This window comes from Zosterops lateralis, assembly GCF_965231275.1.
Source record: "Zosterops lateralis genome assembly, chromosome: 2".
Taxonomy (NCBI): domain Eukaryota; kingdom Metazoa; phylum Chordata; class Aves; order Passeriformes; family Zosteropidae; genus Zosterops; species Zosterops lateralis.
Genome location: NC_139763.1, coordinates 6,654,716 through 6,668,600, shown reverse-complemented (window position 1 = coordinate 6,668,600; position 13,885 = coordinate 6,654,716). Strand labels below are relative to the sequence as shown.

Below are 13,885 nucleotides of genomic sequence, written 5' to 3'. Positions count from 1 at the left end.
ACAGAGTGGTAGAAACAATAGGATTACTCACTCAATTTCAAACCCTAATGAAGTGCATCAGTTACACTCCCACAGCAACCTGGAGAAGGAAGAAGAGTAAAATCTGCTGGTGTAGCCTAATAAGGACTTGGTGAGAGAATCACAGTTAACATGTCCTACTTATGGTTTGTCACAGGCCTGCTGGGGACTGCAGTCTGGGGTTTCTAGATGTGCTCAGCAACCCAGTGGGGGGAGAGAGAGAGAGATAGAGAAGCACAGATGTGTGTATTTTTTGTATTTTTTGTATTTTTCCAGCCACCTGCTCTTCCAGAGTCATCCTTAACATAATCAGTTCAGGAGGGAGAGAGTAGCTAGAGGGAAGGTAGGTACAAAATCAAAGGAGGAAGTTCACCAACAGCTATTTTGAATACAGCTATTTTGAAACGCTTTATATTTCATTTTAAATGACTGGTGACACACCAAAAAGGCAGAAGAACAGGACAGAGCTTCTTGAGTGCAATTCTACAGCCAGACCTGCTGGAAAGAGCAAGAGCTGGATCGACTTTGTGCCTGTGATTGTGAAGGCAGTACCTGCAAATGGAACCAATGAAAGGAAGCACACCTACTGCAATTTGATGATTTCTCACCTATGACCACCTCATGGGAAAGTCCAAGGCTTCAGAACCTGTAATCCTTGACTTCGTGTGAGATTGAAATAATTCCACATTAATTACTCACTTCATACTAACAAAAACTCTTCACTGATGCTTCATATATTTTTGACTTTTCTATTATAATGTTACAAAAAAAATTTAAATGTAGACATAAAAATAAAACTTAAAGTCAACATCATGCATCCTAAATGAATTGAAATAAAGCAAAACTCTTTGTAAAGATGTTGGTGAAATCATTGTGTTCTGTGTTGAATCAGCACTTTCTAAGCTTTTATCCAGCTCAAGAATTTGTATGCTTTGTACATCCTTTTCAGCAGAAAAAGCTTTCCCAATGTTTTTGATCACAACATGATAACTTCTTCATAGCATTTGTGCTTAAAATTCCCTTTGCTCACATTGAAAAAATAATCACGTAGCTTAATTTTATCTCTTTTTTTCACTTCTTGCCACTAGAGCACCATCAGCTTCATAAGAAGCTTGGAGCTATTCAGTTTGAATAATCTCAAGCAAAATTGAGTGCAGAAGACTCCTCAGTTTGCATTACCCCTTCCCTGAGTGTCTGAGCTCTCCAAAGGCAGAACCCCAACATCAACCCAAACTTTTTGCAGTAATCCGTTGGTGTTTCTGTTTATTATCGTGCCTGATGTTACAGCACACCATCCCTTAAGAAAGGCAGGGTTTAATTGACCAAACAAGAAAAACAAATGCTTCCCCAAGGCATAAATTCCATGAACTGTTTGGATGTTTTCTGTGAAGCTAACAAACACTTCTGTCAGCATTTGGAAGACTTAAGAGACTGGTTTTCGAATGGACCAAAGCAAAGAAGAGACAGCGTTAATTGGATTTTACAGTTTCAACAAGTTTAAAGACATTCCAGGGTAAATACTACTTGTTTCATAACATTGCTCATAAATAAATGAAGTTTTTAAGATAGACTTTGTACTCTGATTAAAATTAATTGTTTTAGTTATATTAATACAGTTAGAATAACAGAAAAACCCGTGGTTGTATTCCAGACTTACAGGGAAGAGTGTCATTCCTGCTCTTGAAACCTTCTTTTTAATGTATTTGTATTTAATGTGTCCTTGCAATCAGACTACATGTGGAAACACTAAGTGCAGCTTTATGGACTTTTGGGAGCTCAGTGCAGCTGGAGGGTTATAATACACAGATGACTCAAACACAGGAAAAGAAATGGTTCAGTTTTTAATACCAACATCGTTTACTGACTTTGTGCTGGTGCAGTGTAGGTGAACACAAGACTATAGAGAGGAGGACTAATTCTTGTTCTTTCCAAACAAATGAAAAACATGAAAAAAGCATTTTCACTGCCAGAAAAGAAAAACAAAAAAACAAAACAAAAAAACAAAAAACAAAAAACAAAAAACAAAAAAAAAAAAAAAACAAAAAACAAAAACAAAACAAAAAAAAAAAAAAAAAAAAAAAAAAAAAAAAAAAAAAAAAAAAAAAACAACTCTCCATGGTTTTACCATTGAAAAAAACACTGGCAAGCTGGAATTCAGGCTCCAAAGCCATTAAATTCTTGAGGATGTCTCAGCACTGTCCTTAGGATCAATGAATCAAAGGCATACCACTGTCTCACAGGCATGTTCCCTGTGTTTTTCCCCCTTGCTCTTCCCCCTGAGGGGGAGCATTCCAGGAAGGATGTTGACTTTTACATAGAAACATGATACAGCGAGCCTGGAAGGAAGAGATACCTGACTGGGACAGGTTTGGGTTACCCAAGAGCTGATGTTTTTGTCATCATATCTGAAATGATCTCTAAGTGCTCTGATGTGCATGATTGCCTGGAAACTGAATGCTTAATGCACACAGTCAAAAAGTGAAGCATATACATGCATTTTCAGCTTGATCAAACCCAGGGAATAAAGTTCTCAATGCAGGAGTTCATTCAGATACTATTCAGTCCATATTCAGAGAATAAATATGGAATAGCAACCCATGTTGCCCACTCTGTACAGTGCCAGTCAAAGTTAATCCTAATGAATGGAATTATTTTGAATCCTGATTTCCCTGACATGATTTAATTATTTCAGTTTATCAATTGCTTTTTAAGCTCCAAGCCAAATTCTACCAAGGTGTATTTGTGGCTTGAAGCTTAGTGGCATAAACTCTTAGATACTTCAGACATCTGCAACCAGCTGTGACAGTGGTTTTTAATGACTTAGGACTGCTGCAATCCAGGCCTGTTGTGAACAGGTGAACATCTCCAGTTCAACCAAAGCACAAGACTTTGAACCCTTCCCTACTGCAAATATGTCCTATTTGCCTGAGTTTTTTGGTTGAGAAAAGAACTTTACTTCTTGGTCTGTAGATGGGTATCTACTAGAAAATCTGATAAGCCAGCTAGTCTTCACTTTGGAGAGGCAACTGAACATATTTCCTCAGAAGATGATCAGCTTAAGCAACATTCCTTTAAATTGCACGGGTTTAAACCCACAGACCCGAAAACTACATTATCCCTCTTGACTGCACTGTGAACTTCTCAGCTGTACCTGAGTAATGCAGATTTCTCAGAACTGCTCGTTTTTGACAGAGTTCTGGAAAATACAGTCTTCTCACCTGGGTTTTGGTTTTGAACAAAATCAAAATCTGAGGTTAGGTTTTGCCCTCAACCTTTTTCATATGCAGTTGAGTTCATGATTCTACATAGATTCACCTTGGAGAAGAAAATAGCCTTCAGAATTCTGAACAGAATTTGAGGGCCAAAAAACTACTCATATTAAAGGCACGAAAACACTCCTACACAAATCTTTACTAAGTAGTTAACTCATAATAAACATCCAGAATTTAAAAAATGTAGAAAGAAGCAACCCTGAATAATTAGGGTTTCTAGTTACTGGTTACTAACTAGAAATTAGCAATGTCATTAAAATGCCACTTGGTTTTCCATGACAGATTGGCACATTAAAAAAAAATTCTAAAAAGAAATTCCTCGTATTTTGTATAAAGGATTATGAGAGAATTGTGTTATTTACTACTCCAACTATTCAGAAGTACAAATTGGATTTTATGTATTAACAGGATCCCCAGAGTATTACAAATTTTAGTTCAAAGGACTGGGTATCATAAAATTCAAAGCCAAAATTGCTTTGCTTATAATTTTCTTGTTTTAAAAGTATCAAGCAATCCAAATGAACAAACCCAATCCTATGCAATCTGTATGACCAGCTGCACAGGTATGCAAACAAATGAAGAACACAAAGCAAAAGCTAATAATCAAACCAAATGTAATTAATTACAGAATAATTAACCCTGACACTAATACTATCAATACCAAGAGACACTTCTGCTCTCTTTGTAACAGATTACAAATTCTAGGGTTTTATAGGAGATGAATTTGGGCCATATAGTTTGGGGTGTTCTCAAGGTCAGCATGTTTGGCTTCAGAGTTTTGCGATATGAAAACAAAAAAAAAATTGAAAAATTTACAGTCTAATTCAAATTTGAGTTCAGATCACACCTTCCAGAGGCTCTATGTGTTCAGATTTTTCAAGTTTTTTGGTTGTAATCTATATGCAGTTAGAAAACAAGCAAGTGAAAAAACACTCTGTAACCTAGCTGCATGAAGTTTCCCAAAAGAGTTTGCAAGCTTTTAAGGGAAAATCTACTTCATCGATATAGCAAATCTTTCTAAAATCTTTTTTTTTTTTTTTTTTTTTTTTTTTTAAGACGAGAAAAAAAGAGTGTTGCTGTGTCATGGACAGGATGCTGAATAAAGATGTTTTAGTTATAATAGTGGTGTGTATCTCCCACCATATCTATTTAGTAGTTATGTTTAGGTAGCAATAAAAATGAGGGATGGATCATTATTGATTGTGGAATGAAGGCCAGACTGGTGTCTGAGCAGTTGGAGTAATCTGAACTCTGTAGACTGCTGGATGCCCCTCTGTGGCACAGAGCACAAGCTAAGAGTTTAATGGAAGGAGTTTCTATAAATAACATCTCTTCTACTTCATCTCAGGCTGAATAAGTGCAGCCACCACAGCAAACCAGTCCTACATCCACCTGAAAATGCTGGTTGTTACAAGATAAATACTGCAAGTTACTTGAAGTATCTTTTCAAGAATTTGTAGTTGCAGCTTATTTGGCATTTGAAATTTGACCCAGGCACACAAAAATTCTATAATGACTTTCATATCTGATGTTAATAGAAAATAAGAATCTGGATTACATTCTTTTCCAAATGCTCTCTGTATCTCTTTCCTTTGCATCAGGAAGATTTTACTTCTGTTGTTATCAGATTCAAAGATAATACGGACTTGAGAAGCACCTTAGTTTTCCTGAATCATTCACTGTGTAAATAAGTTTTATCATTTACTACTACAAATAAGTTTAAAGTCATGTCTTCTTTAGTTAATTAAAATGTGTGTATCACTATCAAAGGACTTTTTAGGTCTGTGAGCAAATTCTGACTGGGCCATCTGTGTGCTTCTGCAGCTCCACTAACAGCAGGAGAGATACATGTAGGAGAAATAGGTATTTCTCCAGAGAAATCTGCATCTCTTAAATAATGTCAATTTGTTTTTACACAATTTAAGCTGCATATTAGTCAGAGTGCAGCCTGCAGAAAATTATTATGAATTTAAGAAAAAAGCTTGTGATATCATTTCTACACCCTGAAGTGTCTGAAAATCTCTCTTCATCTTTCCCTTTTTCACCTGAGCATTGAGAATATAGAGGAATTTTAAAAGTCTCAACAAAGGACCTGTTTATTAATGATACAGACTTATTAGGCTTATGGAGAAAGTTACAGGCATTTAGTTAACTACAGCATTATGATTAAGCATCCAAAATATGAAAGCTGAAGTGCAGGGTTCGTATAATTGTGCTACTGGCTTAAGACTTGATATTAATCCAAGATGTTTCACCTGCCAAGGGCCAAAAGCATATCTAAAGACACATTTCGATCTCATCCCACAGCAAGACACAAATAAATAATGTGCCTCATAAAGTCATGTAAAGTGAAGCTGAATACCATAATACCATAACTGGCTGCATGCTCCTTCCTTCACTCACCCTTGAATTACATAATCAATGATAGAATGCTTAAATCAATAATTTTGAAACTGTGAGCTCAAAGCCAACACCAGAGGAGGAGCTTCTGCAGGCTGTGCAGTGCCAGAGATGCATTTTCATAATATTTGTGTCCTGCATTTACTGCATGAATTTATAGATCAGCACATTTTGAGAGAAAATACACAGCATTTTTCCATGCATCAATATCCCTTTTCTAATCCTTTGGATTCAACTACTTTTTTGTCTTAACTTGAATTCCTTTTACAGGGCATGAACCTGCTCAAGGGAAAAAAAAACCTTCAAACTTCACGAAGATACTTCAATCTAGAAATAATTCAGAGAGAGCTGGGCTCTCGGAGCTCTCCCAGCTCAGTGTTCTTCCCTTTCCCCATCCTAAAATGATTTCCACACATGCAGCACTGAAATGATTTGTAAATGAAAGCAGCTGCAAAAGGAGAGGGGAAGAGTCTGTACAAACTGAGCTGGGTGAGCACAGCTTGAAGCAAAGGGAGATGAGTCCCTGCCCCAGCAGCATCCCTGGGCTGGCTGCAACCCTAAGGTCCAGGTGAGGGGAGAGGCTGCAGCCCCCACACAACTTTTTCACCAGCCCCGATCCCAGGGAGCAGCTCCTTTGTCAGGCACGACATGAGTCAGACTGCTGCTGAAGGAAATCATTTTGTTTACAGCAACGGGATGGGAATTGCTAGGGCAATTAAAATAATTTCTTGTTTCATAATACGAGCCATACCAAGAATGCCTGTTTGCTGCATTTCAGCGTCAGGTACTTAAAAAACAAACAAACAATCCATCAAGAAAAGTAGGTGCTAATTTCATAGGGGATTGTTAGTAAAGAGCAGTCTTTATTTTAATGCCCTCAGATCTTCCATGCTGCTGTACCCAGTCCACATTCCTGTTCCCTGGAGGCAGTGGGTGGACCAGAGTACCTCCAGGGGTTCCTTTCCCTTGCTGCTTACCTGAGGCTTTACCTGTTGCTGAAGGCTGTGCATCAGGGGCTGGGCAGGAATTTGTGAGGGAAAAGAGAAGATTGAAACTTGAAATCGTAATTCACTTCATCCAAGGCTGCTGTTGGCAGGGAACCCTCAAACCTCTCATGGCTGTGATGCTGCAGGTGCCCAGGGCCAGCCTGGCTCCAGTAAAGTGCACTCATTTCAAGATTTGTCCATGGATTTCACCACCCAACACAAGATTTGCAATAATGGTGTCTCATGTAAAACCTGACTGGCTCAAGAAGGGGAGATTTGTTTTGGTTTTTTGTCAATTTTTTGAAACAATTTTTCCAACTTGTGTGTCTGCGTGGCAGAGCTGAAGCCCAAACACACTCCACCTGCTGATAGCACCTGCCAACTCCAGAAAGAATACCAAAATACTGATATGATCCATCACAGCTAATATTTCTCAAGACCCAAATATTGACAGGGACTTTTCCAAGCAATTGGCTGAGAAGGAGTGAAACCCCCCTTTCTCACGTACACACACCGATGTACAGCTCTGTGCAGCAATTCTGAAGAGCCACATTAAATAATGCATGTGCTGCTCCTGGACATTTTGCAGCAGGGAGAAGTGAAATCCACAGTGTTACATATTTCATTATTTGTTCGGCCTTATTGCTTGTTAACTCTTTAGAGAAGTAAAGCAATCTCCCCCAAAGCTCTGTGGTGTGTCCTTGGGCTGGATTTCTGGAGAAATACAATATCCTTTGGGATGGAGTGGCATAGCAAGAGGAGACCTTCATCCTTGGCAGATTCCTAAACTGAGCAGATCTGATTCATCTTCAATTCTGAATAAACACACATGTAGGTTTTATTATGGTTGTTTTAAGGAAATTAGAACAATTGATAGAGTGCTGATAATTAACATTTATCAGTTGCAGAGGATTGTGATGATTTCTCTACCACTGGAAAACAGATTGCTGCAATGGCCTTTTGGTATAATTGTTTGTGTTATCAAGACTTCATAGGGAAAGACAACCCTGCCATGGGCACAATGTCAGAAGCAAAGGTTGGTCTGTGTCTGAAGGGGCTTTCAGTGTAAGACTGGGGTAAGGAACAACAGAAGGACACTGGAAAACAGGACAAACTGATCTACACAGGAATACCAGGACAAAATTCTGGATCTGTAGATTTAAGACACTGCCAACCTCTGCAGGCTCAGGAAGTTTCAAATACTTTGTGAACAAAATATATCAATATTAAATTCCCAATGTTTTCTTTATGGGGGAAAAGAAAAGTTACTATTACGTAGTAACTTTCCAATTCAGACTGGCTGCACCAACCAAACATTTCAGGCAACAGCAGAATTTCTGTTTTCTTTTGAAGTAGTACAGATTGTGACCAGAATTGTGTTAGATCTCACAGTCTAGGTGGGGCCAGGTCTTGGAACACATAGGCATGATCTCTTTGGTCTTCTTAGGGAATTCACATCCTTCTTGATTTCTTTACAAGAAGACTTTAGATGTGATGGAGGACTGCTAACAACTATCCATACATGTATTTCTTGTGTCCTGTCAGGTTAGTTATAAAAAAAATCCCAAAATGTCCTTATAAATCTGCAGAATATGTTTTATATCTGTTCTAAAGGAGATGAAATTAAATTAAATGTTAGCTTAGCTTCTCAGATGTAAATCATGTAGCAGTATTTCAATTTAACTACCAAAATATTAGCTATAACTGAAACTAAAGAAAATAAAATATTTTAAATGAAACATATCCCACAGCATTATTTTTTATTTATAAATCCTTATGCAACTATGAATCCTGAAACTAGTTTTAATTGATAAATATTGCATAAGATCTGTCTTAAATCTGTTTTTTAGAGATGATTTGCATTTTAAAATGGACTCTAACTCTATAGTGTGGGCTTATTTATAATAAATATTTAAACAGACATATATCTTCAAGAATTAAATATCGTTAATGGTAATTAAAAGGACACAGCTTGTGAAATGTATTTGGAAATGTTTTCCATATGGTAAAAACATCAAGCAGAGGAAAGAGGGTGATGATACCCAGGCTAGAACACTGCAACCTGAATTCCCAGTATTTCACCAGGAAGGTTGGTCACACTATGGTCTGTAGTCAGGGTTTTTGGAGACCAGTATTTCACCTGTTACCCTCCAACTGGGGCAAATCCAAAGAGTTTTCCCAGACCTCACACCCACCTGTTAAAAAACAGCTGGAGTGTTTGTTCCTGCACCTCTGGGTCCTGCAGGTGCAGCTCTAACCCAGGAGAGCCTGGATTTGCTTCTTTGACAATGTGGATGTGTTTAGGGAGAACTTAACTTGTTAAAAGACAGCCTTAGCTCTTATTCCAGCCTTGGAAAGCATTTGGGGATCATTTAATTCATCCCTTTATTTCACATTGTAGATCTGACTGTTTCTAAGTGCTGTTGGAGCCTTATGGCCTTTTGTAGCCCTTTGAGTACAAATTCTCTTCATAATAAAAGAGGCAATTAATAGATTGCAAAGGAAGTATTCCATCATGGGAAATATAATTCTACATGTATATTATAGAAAAAAGGGACCAGAAATCTGATCTTGACTGTGGTCACCTAAGTTAATCATACTATTTCCATATATAGCACTAATTTCTTGCTTCATATAGTTGGTGGATTAATGCCTACAACCAAAGGAAAGATTTAAATGGGAAGGAGTGGTGGGAAGAAAAATTAATAGAGAGAAAATAAACACTGTGTATTCTTTCCTCAAATAGTCATTGCTTTCCTTCATTTCTTTCCCTTTTTCTTTCACTCATTCTGTATTTAGGTTTTCCTCCTTACAGTCTCCAATCTAATCCACTGGTTTTGTAATTCTTATCTTTAAAGTATGGAATTTTCTTTCTTTTTATACCCACCAACTGGAACAAGAGGGAGTAAAAACAATGTTTCTTTGCCTCAAAGGGCAGCATTGCTGTGAGGAAATGACTGTGTAAAAGTGAAATCCTCTCATGGAACAAAATTGATGCTTTTTGCACTAGGGGACATTCAAGTTACTTTTTTAGAGAGCAGCATACTGCAGGAGAGAGCTGGTGTGGCTGAAGAAGCAAGAGCAGACCTCTCCTTCATCTTGCGGCTCATTAATGGGGCCACTTGTCCAGCCTCACAGGTGACATTGGCTGCTGGCTCAGTGTGAAAGGCACTGACAGTGCCACCACCACATGGGGAAGATGAAGGAGTAGCAGGACCAGAGAAGATCACAAAATCACAGAATCACAGAATGTGCTGAATTGGAAGGGACCCAAGGACCATCAATCCAACTCCTGACCCGCAGCCACCTCCAAGGGTCACACCCTGTGCCTGAGAGCATTGCCTGAACCCTTCTTGAGCTCTGCCAGGCTGGTGCTGGGGGAGCCTGTCCAGTGCCCAGCCACCCTCTGGGGGAAGAACCTTTTCCTAATATCCAACCTAAACCTGCCCTGGCACAACTTCAGGCTATTCCTGTCACTGTCACAGTTCAGTGCCTGCCCTTGCTCTTCCCCTCATAAGGAAGTTATGACTGCAGTGAGGTCTCCCCTCAGTCTCCTCCAGGCTGGACAGACCAAGTGTCCTCAGCCTCATGTGGCTCCTCCTCAAGGCCTTGACCATCTTTATTGCCTTTGGCTGCCCTCCAATAGCTTCAAGTCTTTTTTCCATTGTGGCACCAGAACTGTCCCCAGACTCGAGGTGAGGCCACCCCAGCCCAGAGCAGAGGGGACAATCCCCTCCCTTGCCCAGCTGGCCATGCTGGGTCTGATGTCCCTCAGGACAGGGATGTCCCTCCTGGCTGCCAGGGCACTGCTGGCTCATGTTCCACTCTCCATTGACCAGGACTGGCCCCTTTCCATGGCACTGCCCTCCAGCCTCTTTCCCCACTTGTATGATGCTGGACTGGACACAGCTCCTTGTGGTGGGGGCCAGGAAGGGACCCAGAGCGTGGGGGGAATGAGCAACTTCCAAGTCACATCACATGGCATGAGATTGGCTTGTGTCACCAGAGATGTGATCCCTTTCCTTCAAGGGGAGAGAGATACAGACAATGGACCTCAACAGCAATCTTCAATCTCTGGTCTGATTTAATCGGTGTTTACTGCCTGTGGTGACAGACAGGATGCAAAATCTCAACTTCTGTCAGAGACTATGATAAAACTGAAAGGTCTGGCAGGGAGTCATACTGCATTTTAACTGGTAAAACCAAAGCTCTTTATGTAGAAACCATTAAAACCATAAACATGAGAATCCACAGAACTGTTTTTACAGTTACCTTTCAAAGGGAGCAACAGTCTAAAGTGAAACCTTTTAGTAAGGAGGAGTTTTATGACTCCTGGACTTCAGACTGTTTAGTTTATCCCCAAAAAGGTAAAAAAGGATCTGAACATGGGCTGCAAATACGTCTGATAGCAAAGGGCTTTTTAAAATAATGGATTAGGGTAGAGCAAGATCCAGCATCTGGCAACTATGCTAACTGCATTCAGGAGCAAAGGCATGCATTCCTAGCAGCCAAGATCTCCAACCAAATCACTTGCTCAAGGGTAACACTGGATTCCTTCTCAGGTGAAGCCTTGAAATTGAACTTGTGTACCTTACCAAGGGTTAGAGGCTCAAAAGAGAAACTGATTCGATAAAAATCTGGCTTTTGTCAGGCAAGATGATCCTAAATAGTCCTTTCTGGCATTAAAGCTGTATTCCTAGCATTCAGTTTAGGTGGCATAAAGGGAGGAGTATTTAATTTAAAAATTCTTCAATTAAGTGTCTCTCTTTTACTCTTTTTCTCAAAACATGCCTGTTCAGGAAGAAAGGTGATATGGCCACAATGTTCACACAAAGATTTCGTGTTCAGTGGGTGCAAATTTCTATTCTACTTTTCTCCAGAACTCTCAGTAGGTGTTGAGGATCCACACTTTTACCAGAATATTCAATCCAAAGAAAAAAATAAATAGAAAGAATAATTATAAAGATGCGTGAAACTTTTTGATATTGGGTAAAAATAGTTCAGATCAACATTTAATATTCACTTTCCCTGTCCTCTCACAAGAATACTCACTGACTTTTGAGGTCATATGCAAACATCTATGGCCTGAACCTCAGACTCTAATAGGCAAATTCCACAATTCATGTGGAAAAGCAATTTCTGAGATATTTCAAACTCCTGGGAGCACTCTGAAAAGTCCTGGAACTAAAACTGTTTTCATAGCCTGCCATTAGAAATCATCACATTTTCTTAATGACAGAGATGCAGTGCCAAATATGGATCAATTTTTCTCCAGGTTGCTATGACTTCTAGCAACTCCATAAGCAACCATGCACTGTCTTTTTCAATATCTTAGGTTTGTGTGAGGTTTCTGGATTCTTTGTGCAGCAGGTTCCTGTGCTCTGGGAGAGTCCAACACTATCAGTATCTCACATACCAGTTACGTGGGTGTTGTGGTAAATGGTTTACAGTAGAATTAATCATCTATAAAGATATCTAGGTTGTATTACATAGATAACAGCAGCTTTACATCACTGATATCCCTGCATCGTTATGACAGATTAATTCAGAAAACAGATGAAGTTTCTTAGTCAGGATTACAAGAAGCTTCTGTAAGTGTGACCAGCACTGAGATACGTAGATTGACAGCCTGAAAAGCATGGCACATAAACAAAATCTGCCTTTTCCTGCTCTTCTTCATCATCCTTTTGCTGCTTTAGGATCTGACTTCTTTGGGAATAGATAAAAATTTCAGTGACACCCCTATGGACAGGAGGATGCCGAACAAGTGTGTGCAGTTTGGTCACTTTCCAAGCTGCAACATGACAAGGAATTCCACTTTTGCAAGCTGCTCTTCCTGCAGATGGACCTGGGGCTGAGGAGGACAGACAACCATCTGTACAAAAACTTTGCATTGGCTTTCTCCTGAAGAGAACTCGTCCAGTGAGCAGCCCAAACACCTAAGCAGTGTTTCAGGCAGCCCAAGCCCACAGTTTATTCCACTTTGGACTGCAAATTGTGAAAACCACAGTCAGCACTCCGAGCAGCAGCTCAGCACTAAGCCTCACGTTCACCATCCTGCAGGATGGAGTGCTAATTATTCATAGGGAATAATAGCTTTCACATGAAGTAATAGGTTGACTGTCCTCCAAAATCTAGCTTGGAATTTAAAAGATTATGAGCAGTGCCAACAAAACTACTCCAGGGCAAAACAACCCTGAATCTTCAAGTTTAGACAAGAGCTTTACTATAAACAAACAAAGGTATGATATTGTTAAAATTGGTCTTTGAAATTGTCAGTGGGCGATCCACTTCTTTTTATTTTTTTTCATAAAACCCTTCAAACAGGAGGGGAACTTTTACCTTCATATGGCAAAGTTAACTTCCAAACATTACCCAAGGAGCAGTTCATAAAACACTTCGTGATAGACATGTTCTGTTGCACAGATATTGAAACAATTACTGCCAGCTCTTTTCTGTAATTACCACTTAAGGCTTAAAGATGTCCTTGAGGCCAAAGAGATTTGGCTACAGGGAACCCAGAATTTCATTCCATCTTTCACTGAGTTGCCTTTGAACAAACCATTCCTTTGGTCACCAAAGCCACGCTTTCACTTTTTGAGGACAAATAAATTTAACACATAGGGTATTCTTCCACCATGCACTCTATAGCAGGAAGGAACACTCAAGGAGCTTTAAGGAACATTTTGTTTATTCCAAAAGCTCATGAAAATTCTCTTTAAACAAGTCTTCCATGTAGGAGACACCTGATGCTGATAGCTGAGATTCTCAAGCACCTGGTACTGCAGCTGCCAAAAAAAAAGCAGAATATATATATATATATATACTAAGATACAGAGGTTGCTGAATTTCCTGGTTGTGTATGGGTGAAAATCAGACTGAGAAAGGAAGGAGCACAACAACTTTTGAACCTTCTTCTGTTTTGCACTCATGAAATTGAGAGGCTCCCACAATCACAATGGGTTGCAATCACCACTCAGTTCCTTTGCAAATACAAACTTTGCTGTGGCACTCTGTGTCTCAATGACTCAGATTGTCTCAGCTATGGGCATCTGCAAATAACAAACAAGTGAAATGATGCTGCAGTCCAGAAAATGTCACCTCCTTGTCACAGAAGGATGCTTCAAGGTGCCACCATCTCCAGTTTCACCTGTTTTTTTCTCATAAAGTTGCAGTCATTTTTAAGTTCTAAGATGCTGAACTTGGCAG

General features: G+C 39.4%; 1 long non-coding RNA gene across 1 annotated transcript in view; it reads right to left on the bottom strand.

Annotated features, from left to right (window-relative positions):
- Positions 1–2,023: 2,023 nt before the first annotated feature.
- The window catches only part of LOC310923334, a 183,951-nt gene continuing 172,089 nt past the window's right edge, over positions 2,024–13,885 (bottom strand). Inside the window, exon 2 of the long non-coding RNA XR_014592579.1 lies at positions 2,024–2,129. This is a non-coding gene — a long non-coding RNA (uncharacterized lncRNA). The remainder of the gene's footprint in view (positions 2,130–13,885) is intronic.